Source organism: Trichoplusia ni, chromosome 23 (assembly GCF_003590095.1).
Source record: "Trichoplusia ni isolate ovarian cell line Hi5 chromosome 23, tn1, whole genome shotgun sequence".
NCBI lineage: Eukaryota > Metazoa > Arthropoda > Insecta > Lepidoptera > Noctuidae > Trichoplusia > Trichoplusia ni.
The window spans coordinates 2,117,130-2,138,835 of record NC_039500.1 but is presented as its reverse complement, the minus strand read 5'-3'; the positions used below and the strand labels follow the sequence as shown (position 1 = coordinate 2,138,835).

General features: G+C 35.5%; 1 pseudogene; it reads right to left on the bottom strand.

The window, feature by feature from the left end:
- Nucleotides 1-21,259, bottom strand: part of LOC113504997 — a 23,348-nt pseudogene extending 2,089 nt beyond the window's left edge.
- Between the last annotated feature and the right edge of the window lie 447 nt (nucleotides 21,260-21,706).

The window sequence follows — 21,706 nt, the reverse complement described above, 5'->3', positions numbered from 1 at the left end:
TTCAGTTCATATCCAAAAATTACATTTAACTATGTTACACAACACGTTTTGAAAAATCATTATGAGAAAACAAGCGAATCAAAACCTACTCAAGTTTGAAGATGGTGAAATTTATTATTTAGAATCAACATTAGCGAGCTCATCAAAAAAAACATGAAAAGTGACGATATATCTTACTAAAAAATAAATGATTTATTTCTCAAAGTATGAAATTGTTTTACCTCAACATTGCTAAGCTCTGTCATCGATGATGGGAAGTATTCGATCTTCTTGCCGTTCAGCTTGTAGGCGACACCGATCTTGATCTCTTTTAACGTGTCAAGGATGTCCATCTTTGTAAGGCATATCCTGGAAAAAAAACAAGCAATGATAATATAACCTTTTTAATTAATTTAATTGGTAGGGGAAAATCCAGCTTTAGTAATCATGAACATTGTAAAACAGGTTTATTTTAAACTCAGTGAGTTCTTAAGAGCCTTAAAACACCAGTTTGCTGAGAAAGAATCTAGATCATCCTGGAATGGTGTGTGTGAATTGCTATGCATTGCCGAGTGTCACTAAACGCGAAAGACGTTGCATGGCGGTACAGGCTGAGTCAGTAAGATTCTGAAACTACTCAGTCCCTCCCCTGACTAGGTGAGTGGGAGATCCCGCCTTGTTTTTTTTTTGGTAAGGGCGAGGAATCTTCATGGAAACCCCTCCTTGGGTGGGGAGGGTAGTGTCAGACTCTTACTGACTAAACCTAAACCGATGTGCTACGTCATTCGCGTTTTTGTGTCGGTGTATGGCAATGCGTTGCAATCCTACATACACCGTGGGATACCCCGTATACCCAAAAACAAGGTCATATTGGAATCTCCAGCTGGGTCTGCCTCGCTGACGTCGCTATCTGCGGTAATGGCGAGGCAGTGCTAATTCGTGGTATAACAATATTATAATAAGTAAGTGTGTGGTACTAACGCGGTGTACCGTTGACCATGGCGGTGTACCGCACGACGACCAGGTCGAGCCAGCCGCAGCGTCGCACCCGCTTCGTGGTCACTCCCACCTCGTGGCCGCTCCTGCAGCAGGCTGCCTGTCTCCTGGACACACGGGGATTACTTCATTAGTTTTTGATTTTTTTCTTTCATCATCATCGGCCATCACCATCAACTACCAGTGTTTTACAAGGAGCAACTGCCTATCTGAACTCCTCAACCCAGATACCTGGGCAACACGATAAACCTTAGTTAGAGTGGTCGTCAGACTTTCAAGCTTCTGAGTTCGTGCAACGACTGTGAAAAATGTATAAATAACAGCTGGGACCCACAATTTAACGTGCCCTCCGACACACGGAGGAACTCGTAATGACAAAGATGGTCACTCATTTACGGACCAACTGCGTCAAGCGTAGCTTAACCTGTGATCGATTCACTTATGCAGTTATAGCTTAGCCACTTGCACTTCTCAGTCAACAAGAAAATACAAATATTTTACATATATACTCACATCATGCAGCTCAGTGGGGAAGGGTCCGTCGCCGACGCGCGTGGTGTAGGCCTTGACGACGCCGAGCACGTCGCCGATGACGAGCGGCGGCAGCCCCAGCCCCGTGCACACGCCGCCGATGCTGCAGTTGGACGACGTCACGTATGGGTACGTGCCTGGAAGGGGACGTGGCGGACGTAACTATATTATGGAAGCAATTAAGTATTGCGTATTGAATACTTACTTTATAATTAATTACGTTATTAGGTACATTAAAACCGAGTTAAATGTACTGTATCATAGAATTCGAATTCTGTTTAACAATTTGATATAAACCGTTCTAAAATAAATATATTCATAAAATTAACAAGAACGAGATAAGAGATTCCATTGATAAGAATGCTGAACAAGATATTAAATTTTACTGAACAATATTTGAAGCAACTATAGTTAGGGATGACTCATTATTAAATGATGCACAGATATACATTAGCAAAAATTTAAGACCCAGAAAAGAAACTAATGCACTGGACTCGCAACCCCGACGCCGTGTCAACTAATGATTTTGAAATTTTCGCCTAAGTGCATTATCGACTTCAAAATTTCACCCTTTTCCCAATCCTAGTAACGAGTATATAATTACTGTATCTGATTTACATAAACAACAATAAATAAACAATAAAGATACTAACAAGCTTATACAGATACACTATCATAACAAAGCGTGTCTTATCAGCCTATGACGACACGTGTCTTCGATTTAGATAAGATTCGTACTAAATCTAGGATTAATTAATCCTTTGTATTAAATAATATCATAATTAGTCTTGTAATCATATTTTTAGGTTTATCTTATTATTATTTTTAGTTCAATTTTTTATAGAACGTTCAGAGTGTATAGTTTTGTAAACGTTCTAAAAGAGTCTAAGCTTTAGCTTTGAGTGTATCACTGCTGCTTTGACTTCTGATTTTGATTCAAGCTTTATGTTTATTGCCGCCTAATATTTTAAATACAGATCCTTCGACTTCCATAACTTTGGTTACCTTACACAAAAGAAGAAACGACCGAACCAGTGTATTTTCTAATCAGGGATGCCACAAATGTTCTTAAAAAAACATTGAATGACAACGTTCCATCTAGATCATGACTATCACGTATTTTTCCTATTAGTACTCACCAAAGTCAATATCCAACATGGCGGCGTTAGCACCTTCGACTAAAACCTTCTTGCCCTCGCGATAGCTTTATGCAGGTACGAGACCGTGTCGCGTACCATCGGCTTGATCTTGGTCGCGAAGACCTGGTAGCGGGCGAGTTCCGCGTCGATGTCAACCTCTAATGATGGGAACATTCTCTTGTAGTTCGCTGCGAGGTGCGGAACCTGAAACGAGAAATATAATTATTATGGTATAATATACGATGAAAAAACTCCAACACTATTTTTTTCTTTAATTGTTGTGCTGTAGTGTGTCACAAACATTTAAGTCACGAGCGCAAAGACAGTCAGACTTACAAAAGCATTCGTGGATCACACACTATTATACTTGGGGATCGAACCTGCGACACGTCGCGTATTGGGTCTGGCATGGTGGGCTTCACTCGGATCCACTTTGCCTTTGTTCTATACATATATTCAGTATTAGATAAATAGCACATTTATTAATTTGATTAATAGAAGCAGAGCAGTAATAAAATATGTTACCGAAACGGGGAGAAGAGAGAAAAAAAGAAAACAAAAAAAATAACGTGTATATATCAGCGGACGAAGTCACGCACTACAACTAGTATAAGATATTCATAGACATGCTAGTTACTTTGGCATTCATATTATACATTTATATACATGGCATTTAACCCGATCGGACCAATATGGAATAAATAAGAAAATATTTACACGTTTTGTATAATGCGCAGATTATAGATGATTATCATTTTCAAAAGTAGGAAGTTACAAAGTGGAATAATTTGTCGCGATAAGGATATTATAGCAATGTTTATGCAATAAAACTGGTTTATTTGATCGTAGATATATGCTGATGTTTGATAATCATCACTTTATCATTCACAAGACACGCGTTCGAAGCAATCAAGTTGGTGTTCAGTTTCTGCGTACTGTGAGCTCTTAGGCCCGTTCAAGCTCAATCTCGATCACGATCTGTGATCAAAATCTGCGAACACCTTCGGACTCTTGACATTTGGAAGTATACATGCGGCATGTATGCGGCGGGGTCTCTTTTATACAACCACAAAGTGCAATTTATTTGGATCATAGAAGGTGCTTAGGTAGGGCTGAGTCCCCGAATCTCTTGCCAAGTCGGAATCTCATAGTACAAGTACTCTTGTAGTAAAATCCAGATTAAACTTACTTCTCCTCAAAAACTTCAAAGTCGCCGAGCAGGTCTCCTATCCGCAGTCCGTTGCGGGTCGCCTTTGAGGAGTAAGTCGGGCCGATACCCTTCTTTGTGGTGCCTAACGAGTTCTTGCCCTTCTCTGCTTCTTGAAGACCGTCAACCTGGAAAAGAGGCATCATTTTGTTTAAGCTTTTTAAATAAAAAAGAATGATTTAAATAAAAAAACTAAAACCTAAAACCCGCAAGTGAGGAATCGCTTTAACTAAAGTTTGTGTAAAGTACCAAGAGTATAAGCCTATTTAACTACCTCCAGTGAGTCCAGACACTACATGAGCAAATAAGACCTATGCTGGATAAAAACGTCTCAACAAATTCATGCCAACCAAAAAGGTATCAAATGTAAAACTACGTGATTCAAATTATATTAAAGTAAATAAATAAATGCGGACAACATCACATACATTGTTCTGAACCCAAAGTAAGTTGATAAAGCACTTGTGTTATGGATTCCAGATGCAACAAAGGTACCACAAACACCCAGACCCGAGACAATGTATAAAATTTGAATTTTGACCGGCGATCGAACCTGGGACCTCAGAGCTAGCGACACCTTGAAACCGGTGCGTACGCCACTCGATCACGGAGGTCGTCAAACACACAATCTATGATTATAGAGTTCTCGACAATAAACACATACTAATACTCAATACAGGATATTTTCAATTATCACGTCCTCAGTCACAACAATTGCTAATATCTTCGTTAGCGTACCTATCATAACTGTGACATTATCACTGATGCGACGACAGTGTCGTATGTTTTATTTCAATAGTCATAAGGTGCAAATTCAACTGATACTCGCTATCGTTAAATAAACTATACAATGTTAAATAATAAATATACTGTACGATTATGGAATGGCGACAAGAGGGAAAAAAAGAGAAGGACCAAACAGTGGACTTATTAAATTCTATGTGTTAACTACATCAGCCCATATTCGAGCACTGCTGGCCATGCAAATGTTTATAGATAAAAAAACATTGTGAAATAAATACTTGTTTTGTTTTTGATAAACTGATTGTCTGCGTCATGGTCATGGTGGTTGACGCAATAATTGGAATGAATTAATGAGTTAATTTCAATTTGAAATTGCAATCCGTGTCAGAACAATGTTTACTTAGATAATTGCCTAGTTAACAAAAGTTCTGCAAGAATTATTTGAAATAGAATGAAACAAAAAAGATAATAATTATTAAGGCAGTTAAAAAAGGCGTTTAATAATGCAATATTCATTTTTGTCTAATACACTGCGCATATTATTTAGGAGAAAAATCAAGAAAAAGTCTCCAGTTAGGGGTTCACCTAGACGATAGCTGAAAGTATGCAAATGCAAAATGAAGTAGCCATGTAGGATCCTACCCCGTGCATTTAACAGTTCTACAAAATCCAATATTAAACTATCACAGTAACATATTAAACATATGATATATGTATGTAGGTACAATGACAGGTTGAGCACGTGTCAGATAATAACATGTGTGAGTAACTGATGAGCAGAATACTACGTCATGGGGCGTGACTTGTGAATACACTGGCGGTCATTGATTTACATAAGAGGTGGGCTGAGTGGATGCGGTATATAGTGTCGCAATATTTTACACTGTGAGTAATAAGTTTGCTTTTATCTCGTAGAAAATAAAATATAACTGTCCTGTGTGAAATGTATGAATCCTTTTTAGGCTGATGTTGGAAAATAAAGGCAAATAATTGTTGGTATAGTAAGCTGTAGCAACTTTTCTTACAAGGTGGCTGAAAAAGTTAAGATAGTGTTTTCAAGGATTTATCTGATAATTTACCTTACTGCGCAGGAAAATGGTTACCCTATGAACTAACTAAAAACAAGACAAATTTTCTTTCGAACTAAAATTAAGCCTACCAAATATGTTACTTTAGATTTTCATCTTGTTTCACTTATCTCCATATATAATGTTCAGTATTAGTCATCGATAGTATTGTTTAATTACACATAACTAACTCCGTAAAGTTACTTGACCATTCTTAATCATATAATTCGTTTCAGCTATTCATCAGAGTGTGCATAAATTATTCATTTTATTCTAAATCGCAGAGAGATTTACTTACAAACATGTAAAACACGTGTAAGGAGGACCGGATCTTTTGATTAGTTGGCCATTGTATTTGTAACGTTTGAAGATTTTATGAAATGATAACATCAAAAACGGACAATCGACTTCAATAACAGCTAGTGAGTCAAACTTGATGAACCCTAGATGGGACCAAATGTCAGCAATTACACGAAAATGAAAAAAAAATCTCCTCTTTTTGGAGTCGGTTGAGAGAATTCCTAAATTATTAAAGCAAATTAGTTTCTTGAAACAAACTTCATGCGAAAAATGTATTCATATTAATAGTAGTTGTCCCAGCAAATGTTGTTTTGCCATACCTATAGATCATTAATTAAATAAAAAATTGAAACATAATGTGCAATGTATTCCGAAATTAATTTGATACCCTTATTGACATGTATAATAATGTACATCACAGTATCGCAACACTATAAGTACCTATTCAGCGCATCGCCTCACTAAGCCTTGACCGCGACTGACGTCATCGTGTTTTCGCGCAAAATCATGCGCTTATGCGTCACACTATTATTATTACAGTATACAGAATCTTTTTTTACGAGTAAAAAAATATAAAGCCGAAGATTATTTGGTAATAGAAACTGCGTATTTTCTTGAATGCTTGGCTAGAATTTTACTCAACCTAATCCTTTGCCTCTCTTAACGGCATAAGACACTAACTACGGTTATTAAAGTCCTCTTATATATTTTTTATACGAAACTAAAGGATTTACTTGCAAGTTATTGACATATGAGTCACAAATACATACTCTCTAAACTATGAAGAAAAATCTTACGCATACTCAAAACAACCTACATACATAATAATATCCATATAGGAGAACATGACATTACAACAAGAATATCAGAACAAAACGTTCATATAAACATTTGCATTGACTGGTATGGGAATTTAAATGAGATATAAAAGACGGATCGAACTTACATAAAAATTTCCGCATCGTACCGATTATGGTAATATAAAACAATGCAATGTATCAAAAATGACAGGGTCGTAACTCAAAAAAAGGGGCATATAAAATACTGCATGGCGATACACGGTACTTCATAGTACGATTGCGAAGTAAATGCAATAGAAATTAGCAAAACATTTTTATTGTTTCAAGAAAATTAGGAGACGACATTCGATTTATTTTATCCCTGAATGAACAGCTAGAATACTTTGCCATCTAGAGACACAAAAAAACAACTGATCGTTACGTGTCGCGGTTTAGATCCTCGCGTAGGACAAGCATTTGTGTGATCTTCGAATCTTGTCCTGAGTCTGGGTGTGCTTATGCTTGTGACTTGAATGCTTATGAAAGCCGCCGTGGGACAAGCATTAAATTTCTAACTGCGGTATTCGTTTTTTTTTTAGGAACAAATGAAATAATTTAAACCAAAACATTTTCGATCATTTACTACGGGAAAGCTCAATGAAAATAAAACAGACAAACATAAAACAAATCAGTTAAACTTCGTACAACCGTAGTACCACTAGTACCATTTAAAACCCTGTATACTGGTAAAACCCTGTTTATAATATCGATATACCAAGTCGGTTAATCGGTTATTCTTATAATCACATAACCGTAATCGATTATAATAGTTCCCATTGAAATGCATAAAGCAACCATTTTGTAACATTAATCAGATTTCAGATTAAATCACATTACATTTGTACATTAAAAATACCTTTTACGTTAATAAGAGTTTGAATCGCAGAAGAAAAGATGGCGGTACTAATAGAATAGAAAGACGTAGATAGAAATATTAATAACATAATTGGATATCTATCGCATTGTGCAGGTATCCCCGAGTGATGATAAAATATTATAAATGCAAATGTAAGTTTGACGATGTTTGTTCTATCTTCACGCGTAAACGGCTGAACCAATGTCTATTAAATTTGGTATGGAGGTTGCTGATACCTCGGATTGTCATATAGGCTTTTTTTCTTCGCTAAGAAAGATAATGTTTTTACAGCTACCAGTGATTTCATATAATAATGAAGATGAAAGATGGAGAAAACTTGTAATTTTTCTCGGGTTCCGTTGTCGACGGATGAGAACAGAAAAATATTGCGAAATTACAAATATGCTAATTTGTATTGGTCGCCTATTTGTACGAAATCTTCAGTTTCGCGAGCCTGAATTTTCTGATACTTCCGATTTGTTCAACGAATGTTTTACAGTTCTTGGCCTTGATAATACACTAAAACGGCGAATAGATAAAGTTTGTTCAAGCGTGAAATGTCTGTTTAGAAGATAGGGCAATGCCCTTATTATCAGTGACGTGATATCATAGTATTAAAATATGGGTCTGGGAACAAGTAACATGCCACATTACAGTTAAGATATGGTTTTGATAATAATAAAATAGGCAACCTAGAATGTCAGTATGAATCATCTATTATGACTTGTTTGATATTTATAACTAAATATAAACTATAGATGTGAAAAATAGGCATTTATCGTACAAAAAACCTGTGGTTACGATCTGAATCCTAACAAAAAAAAAAGACGCGTTTCTCTCATTTCATAATCCCGTAAATATTAAAAATCCCAAGTCCATCACAAACTCTAAGTGCACGCAACAAACATTTAGATATGTTAACACCTATCAAATATTGTGAGATCACCTTGTAAAAATAAACTCTAATTCAATTACAATAAGTGTCAATTTACCTAAAGAGTGTTAGGGTATGTGAATACCTGTTGATGCATGTCGAAGACGAGGTGTGCTCTGTCGGAGATGATGAGGCGGTCCTGCCAGCCTTCCATGCCTTTCAGCTCGTTCTTCTTCAGCTCCTCGAAGAGACCTGGCAGGTGGATGACCACACCGTTTCCTGAAATAATGGTAGGATTAAATCATTTGATCATATTGGGACTATTAAGTACATATAATTAAATCTCTATATAATATCTATATATCTATATATAATATTAGCTAATCTGAGGAGCTCGTGGCTAAGCTATAACTGCAAAAGTTGATCGACCTCTGGTTAAGCTACACTTGAGGCGGTCAGTCCGTGTATGGGTGACAATCTATGGCACAGTTCCTTATTTCGGCAGGGAGACTTGATAGAGTTTTTAAATTTTTGAGTTTGTTGCTAACTTGAATATACTCGGACACAAGTGGATAGGAATATAGGATAATGCAAATAAGTCCACATTTCAAAAGCCTATCTTCCAAATGAAACCTTATGAACTGAAAACATTATTTGTTAATTCCAGTACCTAAGTGACGAATCACCATTCATAATTCCAAAAACGACTTACAGTACACAACATTCACATATGTTAAACATCCTCAACCAAATTGCAAATGTCTTCTTGTTAAACCTCCTTATACCAATAACCAAGTTACAATTTAACATCATGTCATATCGTGCATTAAAGGAGTAACGTCAACAAAATAAAGCGAATCATCTTCGTGCATCGTTCATTTCAAGGTTGGCTACCTTGAAAATAATACCCCCGTTTTATAAACCTATTAATACAATGATTCTGACGACGGTACCAGGTACTAAGGTTCGGTAACTGATGTCACGAATCCCTTATTTTTATCATGTTATAATAATTTGCATGCTTTGTTTTTGTTACAAGTTAGTCATTCAATTTGTAAATCATTAGGCACGCGAAGTTTTGTTTGAGATTGTTTTATGTCTTATTCTTTTAGGTTTTTGCTGACTTTACTTTTATGTGCAAGTTTGTTAACAATTTTGTGTATTGCGATTGAATTTTTCAGATTATGTAAATGCAATCAAAGTAATATTTCACAGGTACCTAGGAATATTTTTTACATATTCTGCATAACTGCTGTTCAATTGCAATTAATTAAAAAAATATAATACAAAATATTCAAGAGATTTTTTTTATTAAAAACAACAATAGGTACCTTAATTACAGCTTCAAAAACTGTATTACAAGTACTATAATTTATACAATGTATGGTTTTATCATAGCCATAACAAAATAAATACTTTATGATTAAACCTTGGATTCACAGAATCGCTTATCTCAGTTTCGATACGTTTGCGTTGGTGCCTACGTTCATACAGTGTAATGGGTGTGTGAATTACTTCTAAAGAATACCACTGAAATGCAGATAAGCAAAATAACTAACAATCTTTCAGAGCTCATGAAAATACCTGTAATCTAATATATAAAATTGTAGTTTCACGGTGTACGAAATTGATCTCCTCCGAAACGGCTCGACCGATTCTATGAAATCTTGTGCACGTCTTCGGTAGGTCTGCGGATGGGGCAACATCTATTTTTCATACCCCAATATTTTTTTGTTTATTTGTTTCGGCACTATGACAAAACAACGTTTGCTGGGACAGCTAGTAAGGTATCATTATTAGCCTGAAGACACAAAGAGTGTTGTCAAATGCTTAACTGTTGGGTCTCTTTTGTATTTGACTTGTATGTTTGTGGAACCTCCCGCGACACAAGGATTAAGTTCTGCAGAGCGGGTGTAGTTTTTATAGAAATAAATATGCCTTTTTTCTATGTCAATAATTGGGAAACGAACCCAGCAAGTGAAAAAAACTCAGAGCATTTATTTTCGAAGTTCAATACAGATGTTATCCTCTAATGTTAATAATAGGTATTTCCCCCAGTACCCTAGATTTGGCGATGTGCAGTATAACAATGATGCAAGCTTTTTGGCAAACCCTCAACTCTAGTTAGAAAGGTGTTTTCACTATATTCATCTTTCTTATACGAAATTTGTCCATCCATCTGTAGCCAGCCTGTATTTCATGAAATAAAGTGACCAATAATTTTGAAAATTTAATCTAGTTAAAGTATGGATCAGTGTCAAGTGCAACCGGTACTTAACAGAGTTTCCTCAAATAAAAAAGGAATTGAGAAAAAAATATCTAAGTTTCTCATCAATTAAAATGTTATCTCTATTTAAATGATTTTAAGATTAACGTCTTAATAAAACAGCAAAGGGGAAAAAGCCGAGACTTTACAATTCTAATAGTTACCTAATGATATTGTATTTCGTGATCTTTCAGATATAAATAGATAAAAGGTTTTAACACGCGACATTGCTTGGCATTTCAAAGCTAGTTATTGTAATTTCTTTATCGACTTGTTCTAGGTCACAATAATGACTCAGGTTTTAAATACAATTTATCGGCAGTTATATCTTGAAGATTTCCAGTAATTGTCTTTGTAAAACATTTTTACCTCCCATTGTTACATTAAACTAAATTACTTTAGAAATCAAAATTGTAAAACGATGTTTTAGGATACTTTTGAATGTGGTTCGAAGAATACGATTTCTAAAGTGATTCATAATTTTACAGACCTTGACCTTACCTCACTGAACATTCATAAATATTCATATTATTGAGTGGATGGAAGCCACTTCTAATTCACTCAATAACTCACTTATTGAATACTGGGTAAGATTTATAACTTAAAAGTCTAATTGTGAATTCATTAGATTACAACATTAAGGAAAAGCCACAGAGCAAAACTGTGGGAGAATCATCAAAACAAATATGACGTGGAAATACGTCAAAGCGTCGAAAAATACTTTTTTAACGACTCCCGCATTTAGGAATTGAATCCTTGTGTCACGGGGAATATGAACTAATTTTCCATTACCCTTTTCCATAAAACAACACCATCATTATGACTTACCGATAACAGAGATACATTTCTGGTTGATGATACCGCTCGGCAGTAAATGGAAGTCAAACTCTTTCCCGTCAACGACGACTGTGTGGCCAGCGTTGTTGCCTCCCTGAAAAATAGAACACCAGTTTACAATCTAATATATCTAATATATAAAATTCCCGTGTCACGATGTTAGTTACCGTACTCCTCCGAAACGGCTCGAGCGATTTTTATGAAATTTTGTATACATATTGGGTAGGCCTGAGAATAGAACAACATCGATTTTTCATACGCTTAAATGATAAGGGTTGCTCACACTAAAAAAATAAATTTTATTTTTTGGACTAAATTGTTTGTTTTTTTTTTTATGTGGCATTAAAAATACATACAACTAGAAAAAAAAATTCGGCAAAACAACGTTTGCTGGGTCAGCTAGTTATTATATAAAACTTGTGTAGTGTGTATACTTGTATGTGTTCACTTGTTGTATGTAGGATCGTCGCGAATAGTGCAAGCAAGAGAAGACTTTCTGCATTAGGTACACGCGACTAGACACAATACTTTATATTACGTCTATAAGTTTTTCATTAAACAAAGAATAGTCTATTATGTCTATAGAACTAGTGAGGTTTATTTTATAATAGTTGCATTGAGTTTATTGGCTACTAGTCATTAAAAGACCTATCCGACCCATCTTAAAGGAGGCCGAGCAAATGTAATGATTGACAGAAGTAAACTTTAGCACCAATTTGTGAATTATGTCTACGGAGGAAATTTACGGCGAAGAAAACCCAAATATGAATTAACTATTGTAATGAAAAGGAATGTAGAATAACTCAACCGAGATCCGATTTAAAGGGAGTTCCCTATTAAAATTGTAAAGGAGTACAGTTTTATCCCATACAATTATTGCGATTCCAGGGTAATCCCAGAAATAAACAATCATAAGGCCGTTGAATAAAGAAATAGCTTTAGTTTTTAAATGGACAAGAAACTGTGTAAGCATGATTATTCTGAGATAGTAAGAGATATATCTTCCGGAGTGGAACGTCCCAAATATGCTGCGAGAAAAACACAACAAGCAAAACAGGGCTAAAAGCCAGTTACCTGAACTACGTCAATTAGTTTTGGCACATCACTTACTGTCATCATAGATCTTTAAAAATGCGTAAGCTTTCATTCAGCAATACCTTGTCTCTCATCCGTTATTCTCAACTATTTAAACTGTGCATTATAGGTCATGGGCACTTGGAATTTGGATACGTAAGGGTATCGTTTATTCATGAAATCGATTAAAACTTAATGAGCCATCTAAACGATCTATGTCCTAAAAAGCGTATGCTACGAATCAGATCGTTTCAATCCTTAGATCTAAAAGGTTTCAAAGAACACGTATTCATTAGTCAGTACGACTCTGACACTAAACTTAGTGGCTATCTAAACATCGATTTGTCTCTGTCAATAGAAAGACAACATGACACTTTTTTGTGCTCCCTGCATTTAGCTTTAGCACAGACTTACTGGCGAGACAACCCTCGGCAAAAGCGCTGAAGAAACGGAAGATAGTGAAAATACATACTTCGCTAACGGTCCTAAATGACATCCACCCTGTAATATGCTACCTACGGGCTACGTCCCTAAGGTAGATAGGTTATACCACGGGTAGATAAGGTCAGCCAAGGTCTCCAATTCCCGCCTCAGTTTACTCGTGTAATTGTTATCAATTACATGACTAACAGCGGCTCATCTGTACAATTATATTTGTATGACCTTGAGGTATACGTAAGTCATTGGTAGAGATCACAATCAATGTATGATTCTTCGAATGTTCTTCGCTGATTACGAAGATAAGGAAAGTAATGGTTTCTGTATACGCCCTGTTGATTTGACTTGCAGTTATCGACGTTTGTCTACTGCATGCAAGAATTGCATTTGTAATATGGAGGACGAGTAAGTCCGTATTTTTTTCTTGGTAATTCTCTGAACATCCTTATGACTTGAGTTTCGGGATTTGTCTTTAATGCGGCCAATTACAAAACACCCGGTTTATTCTTAAGCGTTAGAAAATAATGAATTCACTATCAATTGCTCAGACATAAGTTCAATACAGAAATAATACACACACATACTTAAAGAAAAATACAGTACATTTAAAAAATCGTATCACGGTAAAACAATCGAGCGACTTATTACTAAGCAATGCCTGTGCAAACAAATACACCGGGATAAGGAATATTGACCTTACATTTTATAGTCCCCATATGTGTATGGTAAATCGATTAAAATAATAACAGATGGAAGGTCCTAACGTTTTGTACGATAACAATTACCTACGTTACATCATAACCATTCAAAACATTGTACATAAAATATTCCAATTAAATATTGAAAGCAACCTTGTAATAACAGATTTCAATTTATCTCGGAGAAACCAAATAAATTGTCGGGTTGTGACAAACATTACGAAATCAGAACAAAGAAGTCACTGCTTGCAAAATCTTTGCTTTGCCGACAGCAAACAACTCCTTATTAGGAAACTGTATGTTGACAATTACATTCCATTATTTTCTCGTCTCGTGTTTTGTTACAAATCCTAATACATTTTGTGTTATAGCATTGTTAAAAATGAATGGTACATTGGTACCTAGCGTAAGCAAACAGGTTTGCATACTTGATAAGCGTACTATGGAATTTCATTGCCCATTAAAACGACGTGGAAGGGGGAACATACATATATTGCTTGTACTTCAGTAACTATTCGATACAATATTTTAAAGACTTTCAGATCTAAAGATAAAGATAAAGATAAGATAAAGATAAAGATATTTTTATTTTGTAAAACATGGTACAGGCATAGGTCTTAGAATAAATATTATGAACTCATGTTCTGCCACATTGTGGCGTACAAAATTTAAATGGTACTTAAGCTAACTTAAGATATACACAAGTACACTGACTCTATATAAAAGAAAATAAAAAATAATTACAATAAAATTCAGTAGTTACAATACAAAGATCAATGCCACCAATAAAAGCGAATGTAAAATATATACAATACATCACTCACTTAAAAATTCTTGTATGCTATAGTAGCATTTATCTAATAAATACCTTTTAAAATGAGCTTTAAATAAGGCATGTGGCATTTCTTTTACTTCTTTGGGTAATTTGTTATATATTTTCGGCGCCAAACAGAAAACTATACTGAGGCAGTCGTTTTTTCTACGGTTACGGATTAAAGTGTCAGCTTGTTTTTTAAAAATATGTGGATTATTCCGAACAAAATTTGCTACTTCGAATATAAAAAGAGATGGCAGAGTCAATATTTTGTGTTCAATGAAAAACGGTTTGCAGCTGTCTGTAACTTTTAACCCGAACATAGCTCTGATACAACGCTTCTGTGACTTAAAGATGATTTCTCTGTTTGTGGAATTTCCCCAATTCCACAAACAGTTCCCCTAAATAGAAGCTTGTGTTAGGACCAGAGGTTCAGAATATCAGGGTCTACTGGTTTGAATTGTAAAAATATGTTTGTTTGCTGAGTGCACTTATAGAGGCAACTGCAATTAATAGAAATTGCCAATAGAACAGCAATTTCTTTTTTCTATAAAAATGGGGAATGTTTGTCAAAAAAAAAAAATCCAAAGATTGTATAACGGAGCGTCAGAACAAGGGTGAAACTGCAGGCTTTACCTATTTTGTTAAATTATGGCGTTAGATATGAATTCGGTAAGGTTAGAAAAATACCTCCATGCCAAAATTCAGCATCGGAGAAAGCCAGCCAGAAAATAAACTTTTGGAATAACTTAATTAGCCATCATCGTTCGCTTTGAACAACCCACAGTTAGTATATGCCTCCCATTGCTTATGCCATTTTTCCAAGTCTACGTTTCATTTATGTCGCTCAAAAGAGGGACCACATAAACTTGTATCTTGTCGTTACATAACCCCGAAAAATAACCTTACATAAGGTAATTGGGACAAGGACGGTTACGCCTGGATAAGTAGATAAAACTCTTAAAATGAAGGTCGGTATACCCAGGAGAAACTAAAAGCATTTTTTTTTTCAGAAATGCGCCGATATTTCTCTCGAATCATCGACAATGGTTTGATAGAATAGACTTTTATAGTCTTGTAGCTTTTGCATGGAAAATCCTCCTTTCTTGCGGCGTTGTTATACGGCCGCTTTCTATATTCGATCTCAATCCCTAATTTACGGATCGAGATTGACATTTGAATCCATTTCCAACTTTTAGTGTTTCTATAACCGATCCATGGATCGTTTTCTCGATCTTTTTCTTCAATCTATCTTTGGGAGGGCAGATCGAATTTTTAGATAGGTATTTGTATGAAAGTGACAGTTATGCGTTTTCTATAACCGATCTCTGGTTTTGACAAATCGATTTTTGACGTTTTTGATCTATAATTGCGATCCCCAATTTTTTACGGATTGTACTGAGAAATCTGTGAAAATGGAAATATTTTCAAGTGATAGTGATAGCGATCTTGAAGTATTAGCTCAGCTATCGGACTGGGATAGTAGTAACAGCGACGAAGAACAAACTCTGTCCTCAAAATTTGTAATTGTGATTGTGATGTATCGAGTGGCCGTTTTTTTTTCTGTACTTTACTTGTAAACGAGGGTCAAGGATTTAAGCTGAAGACCAGCACTCAGTAATTCTTTTGGATTGCTAAGCATAAGCTGACGCTTAAACTTTTTTGCTTTCGGTATTATAGTTTTTGTGTACTAAGAACCTACACTTTTACCAATATCTGTAATACTGGAATCAATAGATAACGATTATAATATTCTCGTTTTGATTTATTTATTTAAAACCATGAAGTATCATTACAGGGTTTACCCTAATGCGACAACTTAGAACTTAAACTAAACAAAACTTGCAACACATTACATTATTAAAAACACATAAACACGTCAATCTGATTTTGAAGAAGTTGGTGGTGTAGAGAGCTCTTGTAAGAGGTGCTTCGGCGAGCAAATTTGTTCTCGCTGTAGGTGCGGGCGTCGCCGCCGCCGCACGAAGCGGTCCGGTACACACGCTCAAGCGCTGCAATACTTCCGGGTGATTCTCCACTCCACGAATCACCTTCACCAAGGAGACGACCAGTGCAAACTCCCGTCTCATATACAGTTGATCATTGCCAACCATGCTCAGAACAAACAGAGTGGGATCCATGAGTAGGTAGAACGGATACACCCCATACAGTTTCTTGGACAGATGGCGCGTGAACTTATTCTGAACGCGCTCGAATATAGCCGCTGAATTCTATTCTATAACTGAGACATCGGAAACACAAACAACAAATAAACTTGCGATTTTAAAATATATTATGTTAATGTCAAACTGACTGACAACTTTTCGATTGACTGACGTTCCGTTACTGATCAATAAACGTTTATTGTCGTTTATGCTTTTTCTAATCTTGAGGTAGAATAACAGGATTTTACCGCTACGACTTCCCAATCATTTATTTTTGTATTTTGTGCACTTTCTAACGATTATACATAAAATAGATAAGCTTTAAGAAAAAAGTCACCATTTTACTCATTAATAATCGCTGAAGTACTTTTTCTGCACATGCGTAAAACAAAACGTTTAGCAGGGCGATCTATCCGTTTTTTTTCGATGGATTTCGAGACGAGATCGATTAATGAAATGCAGATTCAAGCTCAATCGAGAGATTGAGTAAAATCTGGATTGATCGGAATCTTAGATTCGGGATCGAATATAGAAAGCGGCCGATAAACATTCGAATTTTTTATACTCCGATCCCTGACTTTTGCACTCATAGATTTAATTCTTATACGATAGGTTGAGGATCGGGTATTTTTGTGCAACTTGAGGGAGGCCTACATCCCACAGTGGACCTCAATATTCTAAATTGGTTGATAAATGATAGGCGTGAGGCATTTTGTATTCAAGGAACTTCAAGATCCAGTTGTTTACTGTAAAATTGTACCTCTAAATTGTAAATCAGTTCTAAACTGTGTATCCAACGGATCTACCAATAATAAATTATGAATGTTTATATGCAAAGCGGGCTAAACATTGCATACTAAGGACTAAGTACAGTAAACAGTTGTTTCCTCTTGCAAATAGATTAGATTTGTGATTATACTAGCTTTTAGCCCGCGTCGAGTTTGGTTATATCGCGTTTCCGAGAGAACTGTTAAAAGTCCGGGATAAAAACTATCATATGTTCTTTCTGAAGGACATCTCTATCTCTGTACCAAATTTCATTAAAATCAGTTCAGTGGTTTAGACGTGAAAGCGTAACAGACACACAGACAGACAGAGTTACTTTCGCATTTATAATATTAGTAGGGATGATGCAACAAAGAATATACTTGATTAAGAGATATCATGTTTTTTGTGATGATGGTGACGAACGGATTTGTGTCTTTTAAACCCCGATGCAAAAAGAGAAACCCGGTCGCGCTGGAGAACGTATGGAGAGACCTATGACCAGCAGTGGACAGCTATAGGTTGAGATGATGAATTGATGATGAATGCAAAAAGAGGGGTGTTATAACTTCATCGTGTCTGTCGGTAGCATCATAGCTCCCGAAATGATTGAGCCTCAACAAACTAATGACGCATTAGTTGACGAACGTTTGGCCAGCATATTTACCAAGAAGATCATAATGTATGAACGTCTGAACTTTATCGGTATGCCGTAGTATTGTAAAATATCCTGCCTTCGTTTATTAGGGACCATACTTTGCTTCATCTCAGCATTCCTTTCTCTCTTATTTTATTTAGCTCGTTTTAGCTTCGTCTCCCTTATATATCTAAGATCCGTATTTAATACAAAGAAAACAAATTGAGCGACGTAATTTATTTGCCTCTTATCTTTTTACATAAACTTCCGCAACTAAAAGATAAGTGTTAATTAGTGTTATCAGCAAAGACTGCAATTTTGTCCCGCAAAAATTACGTGTAACGCATTTTTATTTCTTTGAGAGGAATGGGAAATAACGTAACTTAACTTAATAAGTGGCATAATGATTTATTTACGAAAGTTTCTTCCTCCTTGACTTAGATATTGATAATTCTGTCTTTTTTCACGAAATCTTAAAAAAACTATGCATAAAGGACAAAAATAGTGCAGTGAACAATTTTGAGAATCGCTTGATGACTAAAGCCTCATTAGAGAGCAAAGGGTCATGGATAAGATCAGTGCCAGAATGTGCCAACAAAGATAACTGACGTACAACGGAACGAAAATAGTGACGCTGGTCACACCTCCCGGTTTATGACGTCAACGTTTTATTTTTCTTAAAACATGTTTTGTAGTCAGCAATTAAGAAATCCTGAACGTATTTTAGAACTCTAGGTACGATCATTTGTGATGATGTCCGTGAACACTATCGGAACAACAATAAAAAACAATGACTTACTATTTGGACTAGGATACAAAGTACAAAGCTGAAACTACACTATTTGTTTTTGTTCGTCGACTGTCGTAGCTGGCCTTACGCAGGGTTATAAGGGCTCATACGGGCTCTTAAGACGAGGCAAGAAATAATAATCGTGCTAGTTGCAATACTTTGCCGGCGATTCAAATCACCTGCACAAGGATACCAAAATTCTTGGATCGTATAAAAACTCATTGACGCGGGGATTAAACCCGTGACAAATCGAGGGTTTAACGTGGTGTCCGAAAACGTCGGAAATCCGTGCAGCAAAGCAAGATATGTACTATAAAAGTGGTTATTGTGTCAAAGCAAAGGAAAGATCATACAGCCAATGAAACTTTGTATTGTGAACTCCTTGGAGAAATTGTTATGAAATAACATTGTTTTACTGAACTTGACCTATGTAATTAATACACATATTATAAAAAATTACACATGATTAATAAACACCTCTGACTGATAGGTAAAGCAGTAAAAATTAATCAAATATAATAAAATGGTATGTTCTTCTCTGACATATAAAAATATACTAGATTAAAAACACATTAAGTTTAGTTGAGTTTTGTGGGAGATGAAAACAAATCTAATACAGAGAAACACTTTCTAGTTTGTCCTTCAAGTGACATTTTACTGGGAGACCAATTATTATTCTGCTCAGCTGTCGATTAAAACATTTTGTAAACCATTTTATTTCAGTGAAGCAACTATAAATAAATGACTTCACAACAAGGTCATTCACCCTTGTCACTATAGAGTTATCTGATTTTACTCACCACAGACAAAACAAAGATTTTAAAATAGTTTTTATTAAATTCGCAGGTAATGCCAGTGTGAAGTAAAGTATATATAGTGGCATAGATAACTGGCTAAAACCAGATTGTAATCAAGACAATGTTATGTCTGCTTTATTTTGTTTGATAAAATTGTTATATTAATTTGTATTTCATTAACAGTTATCATCCATTTATGAGTAATCATTTAATAAACACAATCATTTAGAAGATTTTTAAATGTGGAATTATTAAAAAAAAAATCATGTAATCAATTTTTCATTTGTCCAAAAATTTGCCTAATTCGACCATAGTGACCCATGCAGTTTAAAGTTAAACAAATACAACTTTAACCTGTTTCCTTTCCATGTACATTTCTAAATCTTTAATCATAATGAAAGAATAATAGAAATGAAAGTCTGTTCTGAAAATTCAAAAGAAAATTGGCTCAGAACTAACAACAATAAATCTCTACTGAACATAATACTAATATCCAGCAATTCAAATGGTTGTTTATTGCCATAAATCTCAACAAAACATAGTGCACTATCATATTTAAAATTAGACAGAGCCCTAGACTAGTTGTCGCAGAATTCAGAAATATTCATAGCATTCAATAGTGTAACCATGACAATAAATGCCCCAGACCTTGGCAGAAATCCACATTTAGCATGCATACAAGGTCTATTTACGTGTCTAAAAATACTAGTGTCTGAACCATTCAGTCACATGACTATTAAATTTGAAAAAAAAAACTCGAAATATAAATAATTAACGTTACATAAGACGACCGGAACTGGCGAGTTTACGCAACATTGAACCAGCGTACAGCAGTTCCCGCTAAGACACTTGGCACGCGTCATGTATTCTCAAATTCATACAAAAACATTGTGTTCGCAGTTCACATGTTTTCAAACAAATTTTGGCGCGCCGCCAACTCCTAAGGATCTTCAATATATCTGTTTTGGTTGCCCGAAACATGATAACGTCGATGAAAATAATAAAACATAGTTTAATCAATTATTTAGGTTGATTCTCGTGCTAATTATAACCTCAAAATCTCATGCATAAACATTGCCGTGAAGAGACCAAGAAAAAAAAAAGTAAGGAAATAAAGATTGTAAAAAACACCGATATCGTAACACTAGTAAAAACAATGCAAAGATTTATCAAACCTGACAGCGGCACACGATGTCACAGTTAACAGCTAATAGATCCACCACTTTTCCTTTTCCCTCGTCCCCCCATTGACCACCCAAAACAACGGCAACTTTATTTTCCATTTTGGATTTTTTGGACGGGTTCGATATAGACGAGACGTCACCGTTAACCGCTGTTTGCTTCGAATTTACAGTCGAAGCCATTATTTATTGCAAACTTCTGAATTTTATAGGAATGAGCGAGACATGCGCGCGCCGGGCTCGCTGTTGCAAAAAGGTTTCTGTGATACCACACTCGAAAATGATAATTACCTTCGTAACGATGCCATTAATTTTAATTTCCAATAGTTAAATCTTCCTACAAGTTAGCTAACGAAGTAATTAGAGGCGAAACAAAATATCATACATTAACTTTGATGTTTCCAGACTTTTACCACAAACAACCAGTCTAACTGGTTATGTGTAAGACAAATTATTTTGATGATTTACAGTTGCAACGGCGAGTATTTGTCACTTTACGGAAAATGAGGTTATTTGAATCCTGTAAAGTTAATGAACGCTCATTATCAAACGTATATTTACCACATAATTGCCATTGATTTTACTTTGTTTTCCTTATAATGAAGGTAAATTTGAGTTGTGACAATACTCATTGTGGTCACGGGTGTTTAACAGCTGTCAGTCATTTGGAACGCATAGCTACTTAAAAATTTTAGCTCTCCTAATATTTCTT